The sequence below is a fragment of the Theropithecus gelada genome, chromosome 12 (genome assembly GCF_003255815.1).
Source record: "Theropithecus gelada isolate Dixy chromosome 12, Tgel_1.0, whole genome shotgun sequence".
Lineage (NCBI taxonomy): Eukaryota > Metazoa > Chordata > Mammalia > Primates > Cercopithecidae > Theropithecus > Theropithecus gelada.
In genome coordinates, this window is record NC_037680.1 from 108404715 (window position 1) to 108426245 (window position 21531).

General features: G+C 43.4%; 1 protein-coding gene and 1 non-coding gene across 4 annotated transcripts in view; one reads left to right on the top strand and one right to left on the bottom strand.

The window, feature by feature from the left end:
* Positions 1-21531, bottom strand: part of PDE6D (phosphodiesterase 6D) — a 61980-nt gene that overhangs the window by 12477 nt on the left and 27972 nt on the right. The gene's annotated exons all lie outside the window — the stretch shown is intronic.
* Positions 18912-19020, top strand: LOC112636774. The gene has a single exon (XR_003122251.1). It is a non-coding gene; the product is annotated as a U6 spliceosomal RNA (small nuclear RNA).

The following is a 21531-nucleotide window of genomic DNA, read 5'->3' on the forward strand; positions in this document are numbered from 1 at the left end:
AGTTGACTTCTGAGGAGCCAAAAAAAAAAGAGGAAACATTTGACTAAAAATGCTAGAAATGAAAGGCAAGCTTTGATGATTGGTCATCATCTGGCTAAAAACATATGTGTTTTAACGCTTATTGCTAACCAGATTTTTTAGAGAAAAAGAGCCCAAGTTTTAAGACTCAAAGGTCAAGTCACTTCCAATCTTGAGAGGAGGATTAGGTGGACAGGCTTTAAAGGAGGGGCTGGAGTACTATTTATAAATTCTATCCTCTGGGTCAGCCAGGTCTTTGTTCATTTAAAAGCTCCCTGGTGATTTATATGAAGGATGAGCATAAAGGAACACTCTTTTCCTATGGGAAGCCTCCTGCTTAGAGGAGATCGGGCCCTGGTACCCTCTCATTTGGAACAAGGCAAACATAAAGAAGCACTCTCGTATGTAAAAGAAAGAATATCTTAAAAATAAGCTTCAGAACAAAACCAATAGTTTGCAAAGTATTAAGCATTAGGAAAGGTAAAAAAGGAAGTAAATATTCCATAAATATTATAGAGGAATGGGTGACACTTGGCTCAACACAGGGTTACACAAATCCTCTTGTGTCTTACAGAATAGTTGTGACCTGGTGTGATTTAGATGCAGTCCGGTGCAGGAGCTGGGGGCAGACTTGAGGTGTAGAAGGCAGTGAAGGAGGTGGGTGGTAGAATGGGAAGGGAAGGATTGGGGATCAGAAGAAATCAGTAGATGAATGGGGTACTAGGTAAATTTCCCTGAGAGATGCAAAAGCAGAAAACAGGATAATAAAAGGATTTGAACCAAGCTTGTCCAGCCCATGGCCTCCGGGCTGCATGTGGCCCAACACAAATTTGTAAACTTTCTTAAAACTTTTTTTTTTTTTTAGTTCATCAGCTATCGTCAGTGTATTTTATTTTTTAATTTTTACTTTATTTTATTTTATTTTATTTGTGAGACGGAGTCTCACTCTGTTGCCCAGGCTGGAGTGCAGTAGTGTAATCTTGGCTTACTGCAACCTCCATGTTCCAGGTTCAAGCAATTCTCCTACCTCAGCATCCTGAGTAGCTGGGATTACAGGTGCCTGCCCCCACGCCTGGCTAATTTTTTGTATTTTTAGTAGAGATGGGGTTTCACCATATTGTCCAGGCTGGTCTCGAACTCCTGACCTCAAGCAATCCACCTGCCTCGGCCTCCCAAAAGTGCTGAGATTACAGGCGTGAGCCACAGTGCTTGGCCTGTTAGTGTATTTTACGTGTGGTCCAAGATAATAATTCTTCCAATGTGGCCCAGGGAAGCCAAAAGATTGGACACCCCTGTTAAACTAGTTTGTAACAATCATGTAGGAGTATTTTGGAATGAGTACACTGGTTCTGAGAGTCTTGATTAGTTTTAAATGGAAATAGTCAACATCGTTTTTTATATAATAAACAGATCCACACTAGATGCCCATACCTCACTGGCCAGTTGAAGGAGGAAGAAAGATAAATCAGGCTAAGAGAATAGAGAGTGAGAGGGAATGGGGAAGACAAAAAACGGAAAGAGAAAAGAAACACGGGGGACACACACAGACGGAGAGACACAGGGACAGAGTGAAGGAGAAAAAAAGACTGAAAAAAACACAGAAAGGCCCACATACAACTGAGAACCAAGAGACAGAGCCAGGACAGAAGGCAACAAAAAGGAAGAGTCTCCGAAAATTTGGAGATAAGATCCCATACAGTTTTCTTCCTACTTTAATATTGTATAGCTGTCTGGGTTAGTGAGTTTCATAAGACAGTTTGAAACTGATGAGCACAGGAGGAAGACTAAGCATTCCAAGTGTTAAGCTCCTCTGAAAATGTTAATTGGCTGGTTCATAGTTTCGTGTAATTTATCATCCAAACTATGATACTTTCTTTTCTATTTATTTTTTGAGATGGAGTTTTGCTCTTTGTTGCCCAGGTGGGAGTGCAGTGGTACAACCTCGGCTCACTGCAACCTCCGCCTCCCAGGTTCAAGCGATTCTCCTGTCTCAGTCTCCCAAGTAGCTGGGATTACAGGCATGCACCACCTCACCCGGCTATTTTTGTTTTAGTAGAGACGGGGTTTCACCATGTTGGCCAGACTGGTCTTGAACTCCTGACCTCAGGTGATCCGCCTGACTCAGCCTCCCAGAGTGCTGGGATTAGAGGCGTGAGTCACCACACCCGGCCTATGATACTAAGAATGAAAGAGAGTGCTAACCGGAAAGCACATTTAAATGACCTGGCTCATAAAATGTGCTTAGAACAGTCCTCAGCATTAGTAAGCCATGTGTTAGCTATTATTATTATCAGTGACAATTATATTATCAATATTATTATAATTATATTATAATTATATTATCATTATTATCATCAATGACAATTAATTCTTTATCATCTCCCATCTAGCATTCTGACTGGGTTTCCTTGCTTCCATTCTTGCCTCCTTCTCCATTCTCTTCAGAGAAGGAAGGGGTTTTTTAAAACTGTAAGTTAGATGTCAATCCCTGGCTTTCCTCTGCACTTAAAAAAATTGAGTTATTTCCATGGTCTACAAGGCCCCTCAATCACTATGCCCTAGGCACAAAAGCCTCTTATGTCTTTCTCTAACACACTAATACCTCTTCTCACCTGGGCCAAGAAGCCTGAATACTCTTGACCTTATTCTTCACAGCCTCAGTTCCTGGTGTCAGTGGCACCTCCCCTGAGAGGTTCTTGGGAACACTGAGTCCACAATGGTTTCTGAATGCACACATCTGCCTGACTTCTAAGTTGGGGCTCCTTCTGTGCCTCCATGCCAACACTTGGCTATCCTCCCCTGGGCAGAAAATTTGTGGTATCTCTGTCTCTTCTGAGGAGAGGCTAAATTCTACTTCACCTTTGGTATATTACTTTCCTAGTCAAAGACTTTCTCTGATGTCAAGTGGGTATTTTGAAAAATACACTAGGAAATTTAAAATATAGAAATAAGTAAGAAAAAAAAAAAAGACTTTCAGTGGATCCTCACAGACTAATCCAGGGCCCTCCATATATCTGATCTCAAACTATCATTCATTCATTTAATATATGTTTACTGACAACCTATGATATGATTTGGCTGTGTCCCCACCAAAATCTCAACTTGAATTGTATCTCCCAGAATTCCCACGTGTTATGGGAGGGACCTATGGGTTGGTAATTGAATCATGGGAGCTGGTCTTTCCCATGCTATTCTTGTGATAGTGAATAAGTCTCACAAGATCTGATGGGCTTATCAGGGGTTTCCACTACTGCTTCTTCCTCATTTTCTTTTGCCACTGTCATGTAAGAAGAGGCTTTCACCTCCCGCCATGATTCTGAGGCCTCCCCAACCATGTGGAACTGTAAGTGCAATTAAACCTTTTTTTTGTTGTTCCCAGTTTCAGGTGTCTTTATCAGCAGCGTGAAAACAAACTAATGCAGTAAATTGGTACCAGTAGATTGGGGCATTGCTGAAAAGATACCTGAAAATGTGGAAGCAACTTTGAAACTGGGTAACAGGCAGAGGTTGGAACAGTTTGAAGGGCTCAGAAGAAGATAGGAAAATGTGGGAAAGTTTGGAATTTCCTAGAGACTTGTTGAATGGCTTTGCCCAAAATGCTGATAGCAATATGGACAATAAAATTCAGATGGAGATGAGGAATGTGTTGGAACTGGAGCAAAGGTGACTCTTGTTATGTTTTAGCAAAGGTACTGGTGGCATTTTGCCCCTGCCCTAGCCTAGAGATTTCTGGAACTTTGAACTTGAGAGAGGTTTCGGGTATCTAGTGAAAGGAATTTTTTTTTTGAGACGGAGTCTTGCTCTGCTGCCCAGGCAGGAGTGCAGTGGCCGGATCTCAGCTCACTGCAAGCTCCACCTCCCGGGTTTACGCCATTCTCCTGCCTCAGCCTCCTGAGTAGCTGGGACTACAGGCGCCCGCCACCTCGCCCGGCTAGTTTTTTTTTTTAATTTTTTAAATTTTTTTAGTAGAGACGGGGTTTCACCGTGTTAGCCAGGATGGTCTTGATCTCCAGACCTCTTGATCCGCCCGTCTCGGCCTCCCAAAGTGCTGGGATTACAGGCTTGAGCCACCGTGCCCGGCCTAGTGAAAGAAATTTCTAAGCAGCAAAGCATTCAAGAGATAACTTGGGTGCTGTTAAAGGCATTCAGTTTTATAAGGAAAGCAGAGCATAAAAGTTTGGAAAATTTGCAGTCTATGTGATAGAAAAGAAAAACCAATTTTCTGGGGAGAAATTCAAGCCAGCTGCAGAAATTTGCATAAGTAGCAAGGAGCCTAATGTTAATCCCCAAGACCATGGGGAAAGTGCCTCCAGGCCATATCAGAGAACTTCCCTGCAGCCCCTCCCATCAAAGACCCAGAGGCCCAGGAGGAAAATGTGGTTTCATGGGCTGGACCCAGGTTCCCCATGCTGTGTGCAGCCACTTGGTGTTGTGTCCCAGCTGCTCCAGCCATGGATAAAAGGGGCCAACGTACAGTTCAGGCTGTGGCTTCAAAGGGTGGAAGTCCCAAGCCTTGGCAGCTTCCATGTGGTGTTGAGCGTGCGGGTGCACAGAAGTCAAGAATTGAGATTTGGGAACCTCTGCCTAGATTTTAGATGTATGGAAACGCCTGGATGCCCACACAAAAGTTTGCTGCAGGGGCAGGGCCCTCATAAAGAGCCTCTGCTAGGGCAGTGATTAAGGGAAATGTGGGGCTGGAGCCCCCACACAGAGTACCTACTGGGGCATTGCCTAGTGGAGCTGCAAGAAGAGGTCCACTCTCCTCCAGACCCCAGAATGGTAGATCCACCGACAACTTGCACCATGTGCCTGGAAAAGCCACAGACACTCAACGCCAGCTGGTGAAAGCAGCCAGGAGGGAGGCTGTTCCCTGCAAAGCCACAGGGGCGGAGCTGCCCAAGACCATGGGAACCTGTCCTCTTGCATCACCATGACCTGTTTGTGAGACTTGGAGTCAAAGGAGCTCATTTTGGAGCTTTAAAATTTGACTGCCCCGCTGGATTTCAGACTTGCATGGGCCCTGTAACCCCTTTGTTTTGGCCAATTTCTCCCATTTGGAATGGCTGTATTTACTCAATACCTGTACCCCCACTGTATCTAGGAAGTAATTAGTTTGCTTTTGATTTTACAGGCTCATAGGTAGATGGGACTTGCCAAGGCAAGGCAAAGTCTCAGAAGAGACTTTTTTTTTTTTTTTTTCTTTGAGATGGAGTCTCACTCTGTTGCCCAGGCTGGAGTGCAGTGGTGTGATCTCAGCTCACTGCAATCTCTGCCTCCCGGGTTCAAGCGATTCTTCTGCCTCAGCCTCTCGAGTAGCTGAGATTACAGGCACCTGCCACCACACCCGGGTAGTTTTTTGTATTTTTTAGTAGAGATGGGGTTTTGCCATATTGGGCAGGCTGGTCTTGAACTCCTGACCTCAGGTGATCCACCTGCCTCGGCCTCTCAAAGTGCTGGGATTACAGGTGTGAGCCACCATGCCTGGCCTCAGATGAGACTTTGGACTGTGGACCTTTGGGTTAATGTAGAAATGAGTTAAGACTTTGGGGGACTATTGGAAAGGCATGATTGGTTTTGAAATATGAGGACATGAGATTTGGAGAGGCCAGGGGCAGAATGATATGGTTTGGCTATGTCTCCACCAAAATCTCAACTTGAATTGTATCTCCCAGAATTCCCACGTGTTATGGGAGGGACCTATGGGTTGGTAATTGAATCATGGGGGCTGGTCTTTCCCATGCTATTTTTGTGATAGTGAATAAGTCTCACGAGATCTGATGGGATTATCAGGGGTTTCTGCTTTTGCTTCTTCCTCATTTTCTCTTGCCGCTGTCATGTAAGAGCCTTTCGCCTCCCGCCATGATTCTGAGGCCACCCCAGCCATGTGGAACTGTAAGTCCAATTAAACCTTTTTTCCCCTCAGTTTCAGGTATGTCTTTATCAGCAGCATTAAAACAAACTAATATAACCTACTATGTACCAGTATTAATGTCAAAGTTGCATCTAAAAATTTTGGGCAATGTTTCACTTAAAATGACAGGTAGTATAGAGGGGGACAATATTTTTAAATTCATATATTATTTGATAAAATTTATGGTTTTAGTTATATATGTGAAAATATATATCTATTTCATCCACATCACTTTTTTTTTTTTTTTTAGACAGAGTCTCACTCACTCTGTCTCACTCACTTGCTCTGTCGCGCAGGTGGAAGTGTGATCTCAGCTCACTGCAACTTCCTCCCGGGTTCAAGAGATTCTACTGCCTCAGCCTCCCAAGCAGCTGGGATTACAGGCATGTGCCACCATGACCATCTAACCTTTTTTTTTTTTTTTTTTTTTTTAAGCACAGACTGGGTTTCACTGTGTTGGCCAGGCTGGTTTCGAACTCCTGAGCTCAAGTGATCTGCCCATCTTGGCCTTCCAAAGTGTTGGAATTACAGGAGTGAGCCACCATGCCTGGCCTCACATCACTTTTTAAAAATATTTTTTCGGCCGGGCGCGGTGGCTCAAGCCTGTAATCCCAGCACTTTGGGAGGCCGAGACGGGCGGATCACAAGGTCAGGAGATCGAGACCATCCTGGCTAACCCGGTGAAACCCCGTCTCTACTAAAAAATACAAAAAACTAGCCGGGCGAGGTGGCGGGCGCCTGTAGTCCCAGCTACTCTGGAGGCTGAGGCAGGAGAATGGCGTGAACCCGGGAGGCGGAGCTTGCAGTGAGCTGAGATCCGGCCACTGCACTCCAGCCTGGGCGACAGAGCGAGACTCCGTCTCAAAAAAAAAAAAAAAAAAAAAAATTTTTCACTGGAAAGATAAGAGATTGCATTATATTCAGGGTTACCTTATATATGGACATTATTCTCATAATTTTATGGGTTCCTTCTAGTTAGAATCAAATAACTTATTTACTCATCTCCTTCAAAACAGTTCATATGCAAGTTGGACACTTATTAATGATACTGAGATAATCCTCTAATGATGTTACCCCAAATCCTCATTACAAATCGAGGGATAGAAAATCTAAAACATTTCAATTCATAACAATTCACCAAGAAATAAATTGTTTTATCGGGTGTTAATTCTATTCTATTTTTTTTTTTAAATAAACCTTTTATTTTAGAACAGTTTTTTCTTTTTTTTTTTTTTTTGAGACAGGGTCTTGCTTCATTGCCCAGGCTGGAATGCAGTGTTGCAATCACTGCTCACTGCAGCCTTGACCTTCCAGGCTCAGTCGATCCTCCTACTTCAGCCTCCTGAGTAGCTGGACTACAGGCACTTACCACATTGTCTGGCTAATTTTTTAAAAACATTTTTTGTAGAGATGGGGCCTCACTATGTTGTTCAGGCTGGTCTCAAGTGATCCTTCCACCTTGGCTTCCCAAAATACTGGGATTACAGGCATGAGCACTGTGCCCAGCCAAGAACAGTTTCAGATTTATAGAAAAGTTGCAAAATAGTAGAGTTCTCATTTATCGCACACCCAGTTTACTCTATTATTAACATCTTACATTTGTCACAACTAATGAACCAATATTGATGTTATTGCTTCTCTTGGATGTAAGAGATTCTCAGACTTTCCTTGTTTTTGATGACCTTGACAGTTTTGAGAACTGGTCAGGTATCCTGTAGAAAATCCATAAACTGGTATTTGATGTTTTTCTTATGATTAGATTGGAGTTATGGGTTTTTTGGGAGGAAGACCACAGAGGTAGCATCATTTTTATCACATCAATATCAAGGATACATGCTATCAACATGACTGATAGATGCTGACGTTAACCTTCATCACCTGGGTGAGGGTAGTCTTTGTCAGTTTCTTCCATTGTGAAGTTACTCTCTTCCTCTCCTTTCCACCCTGTCCCCTTTGGAAGGGAGTTACTATACCCGGCACATCTTAAGAGGTGGTGAATTATGCTCTATTTCCTTGAGGGATAAATAACTATAAGAATTACTTGGAATTATACACTGGAGATTTATCTTCTCTCCGCATTTGTTTTATTCAATCATTTATTTATATCAGTCCAGCTGTTTTTTTTTTAATAAAATGACTGCTCTGATACCTAAATTTTTATCGCCAAGATGAAAGTATTTCAACACTAAGAAATCTGCTTAAAAATATTTATTTGAGATACTTATATGTAAGTCTCAGGAATTCATTTGAGTTATGGGGGAAGATAGAAACCATAGGGCATGTTAGTTTATAGTCAGAAGAAAAAGCTGCGAGAGGGGAAAATACAGTTGGTTTAGAGCAGAACACCTGCTTTGGAGTCCAAGTTCTATCATGTAGCAGCTGTGATCTTAGATCAGTCATTTAACCTGCCTGAGATTTAATGTGTAAACAACAGATAATATGAAGGCCTTATGGTTGTTCCAGGATTATATGAAATGCCTACAAAAATGGTTTAGAGATTATAAAACATGATATAAGCAAGTGTAGGACATTATTATACCATAATTCTTCAGGATTGAAAGAGGCAAATTATGGAAGTAACTTTTTATGAACAACTTCAAATTCTCTAATAAAAGCATATATTATTATCTTATTCTTTCTCTAAAATCTTCAAAAAGGAAAACACGACTGAAAGCTTACTTGTATTAATTAATGTTTGATTTGAGTTTTATTCACTCAAAACCTTGTAATTCCTGGAAAACCTGCTGCAATCTTTTGTGCTGCTCATATATTAATCTTCATCTCTTTGCTCATCCTATTCTGTGTTAGAGATAAGGCCTGAGTCTACTTTTATACTTGTATTATATATATTAAATATTAGATATATACAGAGCAGAAATTGCATTTGAGAGATTTGAGTTTTTTTTTTTTTTTTGAGACAGAGTCTCACTCTGTCGCCCAGGCTGGAGTGCAGTGAGGCAATCTCAGCTCACTGCAAGCTTCGCCTGCAAGCTTCGCCTCCTGGTTCACACCATTCTCCTGCCTCAGCATCCCGAGTAGCTGGGACCACAGGCACCCGCCACCACGCCTGGCTAATTTTTTGTATTTTGAGTAGAGACGGGGTTTCACTGTGTTAGCCAGGATGGTCTCAATCTCTTGACTTCGTGATCCGCCCACCTCGGCCTCCCAAAGTGCTGGGATTACAGGAGTGAGCCACCGCATCCAGCCTTCTCTTTTTTTTTTTTTTTTTGAGACGGAGTCTGGCTCTGTCGCCCAGGCTGGAGTGCAGTGGCCAGATCTCAGCTCACTGCAAGCTCCGCCTCCCGGGTTCCCGCTATTCTCCTGCCTCAGCCTCCCGAGTAGCTGGGACCACAGGCGCTGCCACCTCGCCCGGCTAATTTTTTGTGTTTTTAGTAGAGACGGGGTTTCGCCGTGTTAGCCAGGATGGTCTCGATCTCCTGACCTTGTGATCCGCCCGTCTCGGCCTCCCAAAGTGCTGGGATTACAGGCTTGAGCCACCGCGCCCGGCCCAGCCTTCTCTTTTATATTATTGGTCCAACAGCCTCCCAACTAATTTTTCTCCTTCAGTCCCTGGTCCATTGTTTCTCAAAGGGTGGTTCCATGACCTTGTTAAAAATGCTGTTTCGGTCGGGTGCGGTGGCTCACGCCTGTAATCCCAGCACTTTGGGAGGCCGAGGAGGGCGGATCATGAGGTCAGGAGATCGAAACCATCCTGGCTAACACAGTGACACCCGTCTCTACTAAAAAAAAAAAAAAAAAAAAAAATTAGTTGGACGTAGCGGCACACACCTGTAGTCCCAGCTACTTGGGAAGCTGAGGTGGGAGAAAACTCTGTCTCAAAAATAAATAAATAAATAAAAATAAATAATAAAAAATAAAAATATAAAAAACCACCAGCTTTCACATAGATGAGCTTTTGCATGGAAATACATTAAATAACAAATAAAAAACTTAAGAAACCCCTCTAATCTGGCTTTTACAATCAATACACTGTGACAAGAGTGCCAGTCCTAAAATACAAACTGGATCATAAAATTACCTCCTCTTCAAAAACCTTCAATAGGTTTTCACTGTTCAGAGAAAAGTGCTAACTTCTTAGCTTAGTATTGAAAGTTTACATTGTGGCTCAAGATCTCTCATTTCCCCTTCTGTTTTACACACCTTCCTACACCCATTCTCAACCAGGCACAGTGAATCCAGCCTCTTATAAGGCTTCAAACATCAGCAACATCAAAAGAGTTGAGTGGCCTTTCAGGGACCCAATCAAGTGTTATGATGACCATAGGACCACATCAGGCAAAGATGATAAAGGAGGGAGGAATAAACTTTTCCCTAACTTATAGGATCCCTGTGGAGGTAACCATGACAGAGGAAAATGGGAGTAACAAAGAGAGCAATTATTGTTTTCAGAGGCTGGCTACAATTGCCCCAGATGTACCAACTGCAGGGTAAAGCCAGCCATATCACCCCAAGAGAATCTCTCTAAAATACATCATCTCTATAGCCTTCACTTCCATTGCTGTGAGAAGAAAACGGCTTTTGTTTTTTTTTTTTAGACAGAGTCTCCCTGTGTTGCCCAGGCTGGAGTGCAGTGGTGCGTTCTCAGCTCACTGCAACCTCCGCCTCCCAAGTTCAAGTGATTCTCCTGTCTCAGCCTCCTGAGTGGCTGGGGTTACAGGTACCCGCCACCACGCCAGGCTTTTTTTTTTTTTTTTTGGTATTTTTAGTAGAGACAGGGTTTCACCATGTTGGCCAGGCTAGTCTTGAACTCCTGACCTCAAATGATCCACCTGCCTTGGCCTCCCAAAGTGTTGGCATCACAGGCATGAGCCACCACGCCCAGCCTGCTTTTGTCTTTTTTTCATATGAGAACGCCATTAATGCCATGCAGCAAAACTTATTCCAAAGAATGGCAGTTTCTCATTGTGTAATGAGACTAAGAGAAAGATAATAGACTAGTTAAGTGCCCTGGCCAAGGTTACAGAGCAACAATAAAAGGATAATCTTCTTTTTGCTCTGCTATCACCTTATCCTCTCTTCCAAAGATTAAATTTTACCCTTATTTCTTACAATGAACTAAATGTTTATGTCTCCTCCGAATTCATACATTAAATCCTAACCCCCAATGTGATGGTATTAGGAGGTGGGGCTTTGGGAGGTGATGAGGCCATGAGGGTGGAACCTTCATGAATGGGATCATTGCCCTACAAAAGGGACCCTAGAGAGCTTTCTCTTCTCTTTGAACCACATGAGGATATGAGAAAACAATAGTCTGCAACCTGGAAGAAGGCTCTCACCAAAACCTGAACATGCTGGTACCCTGATCTCAGACTTCTAACCTCCAGAACTGTGAGAAATGTTTCTGTTGTATATAAGCCACCCAGTCTTTGGCACTTTGTTACAGCAGCCCGAAATGACAAAGATATCGCTATTATAAATTTTAAAAATTACAGTGTTTTTGGTAATGAAATAAAGAACAACTTATTTGTAAAAAGACCCAGAAAAACTAAGTCTTAAGCACTTCTATAAGCACCAAAGGGCTCAAACCAATGACAATTCTGATTTCAGTCATAGGCTCCCAATTCTGGGGAAGCTGAATGCTTATGAAAGTGATTCACGCCCAGTCTGCAATCCCAGCACTTTGGGAGGCAGAGGTGGGCGGGATCACTTGAGGTCAGGAGTTCAAGATCAGCTTGGTCAACATGGTGAAACCCCATCTCTATGAAAACACAAAAATTAGCCAGGCATGATGATGGTGGGTGCCTGCAATCCCAGCTACTCGGGAGGCTGAGGTGGGAGAATCACCTGAACCAGGGAGGCAAAGGTTGCAGTGAGCTGAGATCATGCCACTGCACTCCAGCCTGGATGACAGAGTGAGACTCTATCCCAAAAAAAGAAGAAGAAGAAAAAAAATCAACCACAGGCATGAGCCACTGCACTCGGCCATGGAATTCCTTTAATTTTTTTTTTTTGAGACAGGGTCTCACTCTGTCACCCAGGCTGGTGTGCAGTGGTACCATCAGGGCTCACTGCAGCCTCTACCTCCCCAGGCTCAGGTGATCCTCTCACCTCAGCCTCCCAGGTAGCTGGGACTACAGGCGCACACCATCACACCCAGCTAATTTTTGTATTTTTTGTAGAGATGGGGTTTTACCATGTTGTCGAGGCTGGTCTTGAGCTCCTAAGCTCAAGCAATCCACCTGCCTCAGCCTCCCCAAAGTGCTGGGATTACAGGCATGAGATACCGAGCCCAGCTATTCACTGGAATTTTTAAGGTATAGCACATCCATTATTGGTCAGGGGCTTCATTGTGACAGGAAAGAATTTGAGTCATGTTAGGTGATAGCTTCTAAAGATCATACCCCATTTAGATAGTGAACCTCTTAAAAAAACAAAATTGGCCGGGTGCAGTGGCTCACGCCTGTAATCCCAGCACTTTGGGAGGCCGAGGCGTGTGGATCACGAGGTCAGGAGATTGAGACCATCCTTGCTAACACGGTGAAACCCCGTCTCTACTAAAAATACAAAAAATTAGCCGGGCATGGTGGCGGGCGCCTGTAGTCCCAGCTAGTCGGGAGGCTGAGGCAGGAGAATGGCGTGAACCCAGGAGGTGGAGCTTGCAGTGAGCCGAGATCGTGCCACTGCACTCCAGTCTGGAAGACACAGCGAGACTCCGTCTCAAAAAAAACAAAAAAACAAAAAAACAGTTAAGTGGTCGTGGGCTTTCTTATGGCTTAGTTTGCCTCAACTCTGCAATGTAATAAAGACATGATTTTTTGTGAAGATTCAATAAGATGCCATGTATAAAAATAACAGAACATCTGGAACACAGTAAGTACTCACTAGATTAGTATTAATATTGTCCAAATGTACTCTTTTCTCTGATTATATAGGCTTTCTTACTAGCTTTTGTGCACTATTATTTTTCTCTTACATTTAAACTTTTAATATTTAGGTGTTGTTTCCTCATACTTGACTTCATGTCATTACAGTCAGTGTGCCAAGCCCTGTATTAGGGGCTTTACATATATAAAATCCTGTGAATTGGGTCTCATTGCATCTATTACTTCATTTTCTGGATGAGAAAACTAAGTTTTACAGATATTAAAAACCTTAATATTAAAGAGCTGGGAAATAGTGGGATAAAGATGCAAGCAATACTTTTGGTTGACTTTTTTTTTTTTTGCTGGTTTTTTTTTTTTTTTTTTTTTTTTTTTTTTTTGAGATGGAATCTCACTCTGTCACCTAGGCTGGAATGCAGTGGTGTGATCTCAGCTCACTGTAACCTCTGCCTCCCAGGCTGAAGCGATTCTCCTGCCTCAGCCTCCTAAGTAGGTGGGATTACAACCCCTGCCACCATGCCCAGCTCATTTTTGTATTTTTGGTAGAGATGGAGTTTTGCCATGTTGGCCAGGCTGGTCTTGAACTCCTGACCTCAGATGATCTACCTGTCTTGGCCTCCCGAAGTGCTGGGATTACAGGCGTGAGCCATTACATCCAGCCTGGACATGTGTGGCCCCTTGATCTTTTAAAAAAATTTTTTTTGGCTGGGTGCAGTGGCTCATGCCTGTAATTCCAGCACTTTGGGAGGCTGAGGCAGGTGGATTACCTGAGGTCAGGAGTTCGAGACCAGCCTAATCAACATGGTGAAACCCCATCTCTACTAAAAATACAAAAATACCTGGGCGTGGTAGCAGATGCCTGTGATCCAAGCTACTTGGGAGGCTGAGGCACAAGAACTGCTTGAACCCGGGAGGCGGAGGTTGCAGTGAGCTGAGATTGTGCCACTGCACTCCAGCCTGGGCAACAGAGCGAGACTCCATCTTAAAAAATTTTTTTTTTTTTTTTTTTGGTAGAGATGGGGTTTTGCCATGTTGCCCAGGCTGGTTGCAAACTCCTGAGCTCAAGCAGTTCACCTGCCTCAGTCTCCCAAAGTGCTGGGATTATAGGCGGGAGCTACGGTGCCTGGCTGGAACTCATTTTAAATAGCAATTTGGCACATACTGAAATGTAGTATATATTCTGGACCAATCTTAAATCGTATACATATGTATTTTTTGAGACAGGTCTCACACTGTCACCTAGGCTGGAGTGCAGTAGTGTGATCCCAGCTCACTGCAGCCTTGGACTCTCGGGCTCAAGCGATCTTCCACCTTAGCCTCCTGAGTAGCTGGGGCTACAAGCATGTGCTACTGCACCCAATTTGTTGTAGAGACAGGATCTTACTATGTTGTCCAGGCTGGTCTCAAACTCCTAGGCTAAAGCGATCCTCCTACCTTGACCTCCCCAAAGCATTGGAATTATAGGCATGGGCCACCTTGCCCAGCCTCACTTTTTAAAAATAAAAAAACTATTACTTAGGATGAACAAATTCCAAGCTGACAACTACAGATAGTTTTTGACTAATGGTTAAGAAACCAAAATAAAACTCTAGGGCAATAACTTTGCTACGTATCCAAAAATGAAACATGTATCTCACTCATTTAATTTACTGAATATATTAGCATTTGTGGCCAGTGAAATATATATATATAAAAAAAACAGAGAGTCTTGCTATGTTTCCCACGCTGGGTTTGATCTCTTGACCTCAAGGGATCCTCTGTCCTGGCCTCCCAAAGTGCTGGGATTACAGGTGTGAGCCACCACACCAGGCTCAGAGACATATTATTATTATTATTTTTTCTGAGACGGAGTCTTGCTCTGTCGCCCAGGCTGGAGTGCAATGGTGTGATCTTGGCTCACTGCAACCTCTGCCTCCTGGGTTCAAGAGACTCTCCTGCCTCAGCCTCCAGAGTAGCTGGGATTACAGGCATGCACCACCATGCCCAGCTAATTTTTGTGTTTTTAGTAGAAATGGGGTTTCACCATGTCGGCCTGGCTGGTCTCGAACTCTCGACCTCGTGATCCACCTGGCTCAGCCTCCCAAAGTGCTGGGATTTCAGGTGTGAGCCATTTCGCCCAGCCCGAGAAATATTCTTTAATTTTGTGTTTTCATATCTTATTTAAGAGTCAAAGGCCGGGCGCGGTGGCTCAAGCCTGTAATCCCAGCACTTTGGGAGGCCGAGGCGGGTGGATCACAAGGTCAGGAGATCGAGACTATCCTGGCTAACATGGTGAAACCCCGTCTCTACTAAAAATACAAAAAACTAGCCGGGCGCGGTAGCGGGCGCCTGTAGTCCCAGCTACTTGGGAGGCTGAGGCGGGAGAATGGCGTGAACCCGGGGGGCGGAGCTTGCAGTGAGCCAAGATCGCGCCACTGCACTCCAGCCTGGGAGACACAGTGAGACTCCGTCTCAAAAAAAAAAAAAAAAAAAAAAAAAAAAAAAAAAAAAAAGAGTCAAGGTACTATCCTGACAGGCAGTATAGTATACACACATCGTCAGATAAATCAAGTCTAAAAATCTAATCCTTGGGTAGGTACAGTGGTTTATGCCTGTAATTCCAGCACTTTGGAAGGCCGAGGTGGAAGGATTGCTTGAGTCTCAGAGTTCCACAGCTGCAGTGAGCTATGATAGTGCCACTGCCCACCAGTATGGGTGGCAGAGTGAGACCCTGTCTCTAAAAATAAAAAAAATTAAAAAATCTGGCTGGGCATGGTGGTTGATGCCTATCATTCCAGCACTTTGGGAGGCCAAGGAGGGTGAATTCCTTGAGCTCAGGAATTCAAGACCAGCCTGGACAACATGATGAAACTCCATCTCTACAAAAAACACAAAAATTAGCCTGGCATAGTAGCATGCGCTTGTAGTCCCAGTTACTTGGGAGGCTGAGGTGGGAGGACTGCTTGAGCCCAGGAGGCAAAGACTGAAGCCGAGAATGCACCACTGTACTCCAGCCTGGGCCACAGCATGAGACCCTGTCTCAAAAAAAAAAAAAAAAAAAAATCTAGTCCTCAAATTTTGATATAATTTTAGGTTTAAAGTTTCTTAATTATTTTCCTCCATCTTTCCTGCAGAATAGTTACCAACTTCACAGTTGTTCTACACTTTTAAAAAAAGACTAGTTAAGTACAGTAGTGTAAAGACTTATTGATATTAAGTAATGATCATCACGTAATTGGTATAAAAGAAAAAACAAAGGTCAAATTAATCTGGATTTGTATATGACCATTTTGGGTTATAAGAAAGCTGAATTGGACATTTCATTTGCCCAACATTTACTGAACACTTATGAGTGTTAGGCTCAGGGCCAGGATATACTATGATTAATAAGACATGGTTCCTGCACTGGTCCCTGGAGTTCTTCTCCAGGTAGGGAAACCACCAGGTAAAAGAATAATTGCAATGCAATATGAGAAGGACTATCTATAATGGAGACTTGTACAAAGTACCATCTTCAGCTTGCCTGTGATCAGGCCTTGTGAGATAAGATAAATATCAGTGTCTAAAACATGCTTCTGAAGCTGAATATCCACTCACTAACTTATATCATTTTTCAGCACTGTGCCACACCCAGGTGTCTCATCTCTTCCCGATTTGCATACCCAGACAAGATAGCCAAAGTCAATGGGGCCATAGTCTCAGGTTAAGGCACAAACTCAGATCAAACACTACTCAAAGGAACCTACATCCTTTAGGTACCAATAGGTATAACTTCTGAAGACTTTAGGTCATGATGTGCCTTGTAATCTTTCTTCTCAAGAATGCTAAGTTTAAAAGCTCAGTTAGAATTCAACTCTGTAAATAAAATATTAGGCCTAGGCCGGGCGTGGTGGCTCACACCTGTAATCCCAGCACTTTGGGAGGCTGAGGCAGGTGGATCACCTGAGGTCGGGAGTTTGAGACCAGCCTGACCAACATGGAGAAACCCCGTCTCTACTAAAAATATAAAATCAGCTGGTGGCGCATGCCTGTAATCCCAGCTACTCAGGAGGCTGAGGCAGGAGAACCACTTGAATCTGGGAGGCGGAGGTTGCAGTGAGCCGAGATCGTGCCATTGCACTCCAGCCTGGGCAACAAGAGCAAACCTCCATCTCAAAAAAAAAAAAAAAAAAAAAAAAAACCACATATATAAAGCCTATTTCTCTGAAAATAAAACCTGTGCATTTCTGAAACTTTTATATACAGATTCTGGTAGAGAAATGTTTAAAAGAGGTAAAAATATGACAACAGAGCTTTTTTCCTGCAGAATAAGCCACTGTGTATCTTTATAAAAGTTCCCTAATTAAAGAACATCTCTTTTTCCTTTTCATCATAAAGAGACCATTAGCAAAATTACTCTCTTCCCCTATAATGCAAGCAGACTGGGGCAAGAACAGAACAGTTTTGGGGGCAGATCATTTCTTTTGTTGAAGTTGTTGGAGTGGTATTTATTCCCAAAGGTTTGGGAAAGAAGATATACTTGACTTTATTTGATTACAACATAGCTTGGCCATCATACACCACTGAGGTTTACAAGATGTTGCTCTAAGGATTTTCCAGCTTTCCATATCATAATGTACACATTAACGCAGAGGAAACTCAAACTGTAAAGATATACTGGTTGTCTTGAAGTACAATTCCAACCAAATCAATGGTTCCTTTATTTATTAAAGACAGGGTCTCACTCTGTCGCCCAGGCTGGAGTGCAATGGCACAAATGAAGCTCACTGCAGCTTTGAACTCCTGGGTGCCAGCGATTCTTCCCACCTCAGCTTCTTGGGAAGCTAGGACCACGGGTGCAAACTACTACACCCAGCTTGTTTTTTTTTTGTTTTGTTTTGTTTTTTGTTTTTTTGAGAGACAGGGTCTCCCTCCGTTGTTCTAGGCTGATCTCTTATCTCCTGGCCTCAAGTGATCCACCTACCTTGGCCTCCCAAAGTGTTGAGATTATAGGCATGAGCCACCACACCTGGCCCTAAACCAAAGATTTAAAGAGAAAGTTTAGAAATATAATTCCAGCCACAGGTTGCAATCCAAACATCATTAAGAATTCCCTGTGGTGAAGCATCTTCTGAGAAAGTGAAGTCAAGCTTGTGTGTTAGGTTTAAGTGCTCAAAAAAAAAAAAAAAAAAAAAAAAGATAGTATTCAATTTACTATTGTTGTAAAAGCCTTAGAGAAGGGCTGATCTAACCTCACTTCCAGATATCTTTTCTTTTTTTGAGACAGGGTCTCATTCCCATTGCCCAGGTTGGAGTACAGTGGTACGATCACAGCTCACTGCAGCCTCAACTTCCTAGGCTCAGGTGATCCTCCCACCTCAGCCTCCTGAGTATGTGGGACTACAGATGTGCACCACCACACCTGGCTAATTTTTTATATATTTAGTAGAGACAGGGTTTCGCCATGTTGCCCAGGCTGGTTTTGAACTCCTGGGCTCAAGCAACTCGGCCTCCCAACAGACATCTCCTTTTAAACATGTCCCCTCCTGTGGACCAGGACAATTTCCAAACACTGAAAGTTTCAAGAATTAAACAATTTATTTTTTTTCTTTAGATGGAGTTTTGCTTTTGTTGCCCAGGCTGGAGTACAAATGGCATGATCTAGGCTCACTGCAACCTCCGCCTCCCAGGTTCAAGCAATTCTCCTGCCTCAGCCTCCCCAGTAGGTGGGATTATGGGGGCGTGTGACCACACCCAGCTAATTTTTGTATTTTTAGTAGAGACAGGGTTTCACCATCTTGGCCAGGCTAGTCTCGAACTCCTGACCTCAGGTGATCTGCCCGCCTCAGCCTCCCAAAGTACTGGGGTTACAGGTGTGAGCCACTGCTCCTGGCTAAACAGTCAATTTCTTAAAAACCCCATATCAGTATGTAAATAAAATTAAGGTAAAAATTCAGTTATCCTGGGTCAGGATTCACTTTAAACAATATAAAAGCCTAATTAATAATGTTTAATGGTATGTTCATAATGTATTGATATGTGAACAGGAAGAATCTTTTTTAATTAAAAAGCAGTTTACAAAACATGTATAATGTGATCACAGTTATTAAAAATTATATTTACACATATATTTCCTTTACCAAAGGAATGACTGTTATAGAAAGTTTGGAAAATAGAGGACAGTGCTTGCTTGGGCAGCACATACACTAAAATTGGAATGATACAGAGAAGATAAGCATGGCCCCTTAAAAAAAAAGAAAACAAAGGACAAAACAGAAATAACTGTAATCTTATAACCCAGATATTACTGCGTTTAATATTTTGATGTATATATTTCTAATTTTTTTTTTTTTTTTTTTTTTTTTGAGACGGAGTCTCGCTCTGTCGCCCAGGCTGGAGTTAGTAGCCGGATCTCAGCTCACTGCAGGCTCCGCCTCCTGGGTTTATGCCATTCTCCTGCCTCCGCCTCCCAAATAGCTGGGACTACAGGCGCCCGCCACCTCGCCCGGCTAGTTTTTTGTACTTTTTAGTACAGACAGGGTTTCACCGTGTTAGCCAGGATGGTCTCGATCTCCCGACCTCGTGATAAGCCAGTCTAGGCCTCCCAAAGTGCTGGGATTACAGGCTTGAGCCACCGTGCCCGGCCATATTTCTAATTTTTTTTTTTTTTTTTTTGAGACGGAGTCTCACTGTGTCTCCCAGGCTGGAGTGCAGTGGCGCGATCTCGGCTCACTGCAAGCTCCGCCCCCCGGGTTCACGCCATTCTCCCGCCTCAGCCTCCCGAGTAGCTGGGACTACAGGCGCCCGCTACCGCGCCCGGCTAGGTTTTTGTATTTTTAGTAGAGACGGGGTTTCACCATGTTAGCCAGGATAGTCTCGATCTCCTGACCTTGTGATCCACCCGCCTCGGCCTCCCAAAGTGCTGGGATTACAGGCTTGAGCCACCGCGCCCGGCCTATATATTTCTAATTTTTAATGCACATATGCTTCTCCCCAATAAATGTAACTGTAAAGGAGTTTTTTAGTTATTAGCTTTGCCTATCTACCTACCTACCTACCTGTCTGTCTGTCTAAAACGGCATCTTAGATAAACAGACAGATAGGTAGATAGGTAGGTAGACAGTGCAGTAGTGCACATGGCTTACTGTAGCTTCAAACTGTTGGGTTTGAGGGATCCTCCTGGCTTGGCCTCCTGAGTAGCTAGGACTACAGGCACCCCCAGCTAATTTTTTTTTTTTTTGTAGAGACAAGGTCTCACTATGTTGCCTAGGCAGGTCTCAAACTCCTGGGCTCAAGTGATGCCCCTACCTTGGCCTCCCAAAGTGCTGGGATTATAGGCACGAGCCACTGCATCTGGCCACATCGACTTATATATACCTTGTATTCTAAGAAGCTAGGGCAAATTATAAGAATCACATACAATAGTGGTTATCAGTCTTGGCTGACTATCAGAATCACTTGGGGGAACTTCTAAAACTCCTGATTCCCGGACCTGACCTTTCAGACCAATTAGAATCTCTGGAGATGGAACCCAGGCATCACTATTTTTCAGAGTTCCCCAAGTGATTCCACTGAAGCCAGGGTGGAGAACCACTGCTTGACAAAGTGTCCCCTAATCCCTGACCCTTGAGCAAAAGGTGATTTACAACAGGGATTTCTTAAATTTTTATTTACATACCAATCATCTGGAGATCTTGTTAAAACACAGATTCTGGTTCAGTAGGTTGGGTTGGGACCTGAGATTCTGCATTTCTAACCAGCTCCCAGATGGTGGCAATGCTACTGCCCCAGGGACCATCCTTTGAGTAGTTTTAGGCTACTAGAAAAGAAAACTCTCATAAAGAGTGAAAAGAAAAAAATTATAGCCACTAAAGCCCATACTCTACACCAGCAGACAGGGAGGGGTGGTCCACAATAGATGAACAGAGGGTTAAGGCTGGGAATTAAAAGATGTTTCTAGGCCAGGCATGGTGGCTCATGCTTGTAGTCCCAGCACTTTGGGAGGCTGAGGCAGGAAGACTGCTTGAGGCCAGGAGTTCGAGACCAGCCTGGGTAACATAGGGAGACCTCATCTCTATTAAAAAAAATAAAAATAAAAAAAATTAGCTGTGCATGATGGCGCATGCCTGTAGTCCCAGCTACTTGGGAAACTGAGGTGGGAGGATTGCATGAGCCCAGTTGTCAAGGCTGCAGTGAGCTGGGTTCATGCCACTGCATTCCAGCCTAGGCGACACAGTGAGACCCTGTCTCAAAATGAAAAAAAAAAAAAAAAGCAATTTTAAAGGGAAAAAAAGGGAAAAATATATTTCTAGGAAATAAGATTTTGGAGATTGGAAAGGTTTGGAACAACACATTTTTTAGGGGGAAAAACAGCCATTGGAGCTTATGTATTCGTGTGTACAAAGGAAAGCAAGCAAACATGGGGGAGAAGAGGAGTAGGCAGTGAGAGAAAAAGATCAAATGTCTAAAAAATTGTTACGGAAAAAATAAACCCTTGGCTACAGTGCTGGAAAGGGATAGAGAAGCACTATAAAGGGATCTGTGGAATCTACTTCTCTGCCAAAAACATGTTTGGGAAGCAGAAAAGCTAATAAACTGAAGTTGGTGTAGATTAATAACCAACTTCCATCAACTCTCTCCTGGGGACATGAAGAGACCCCAGGAGTATAAGTCTCCCCTGGCAGTGCTTTAGGAACTAACAACAAACAGTGAATTACTGCCCAAATGCTTCTCTTTGTAAGCAATGAGAATGGCAAGAAGCTCAAACATGGCATCCCTTTGCAGATTCTTGGCAATATCCTT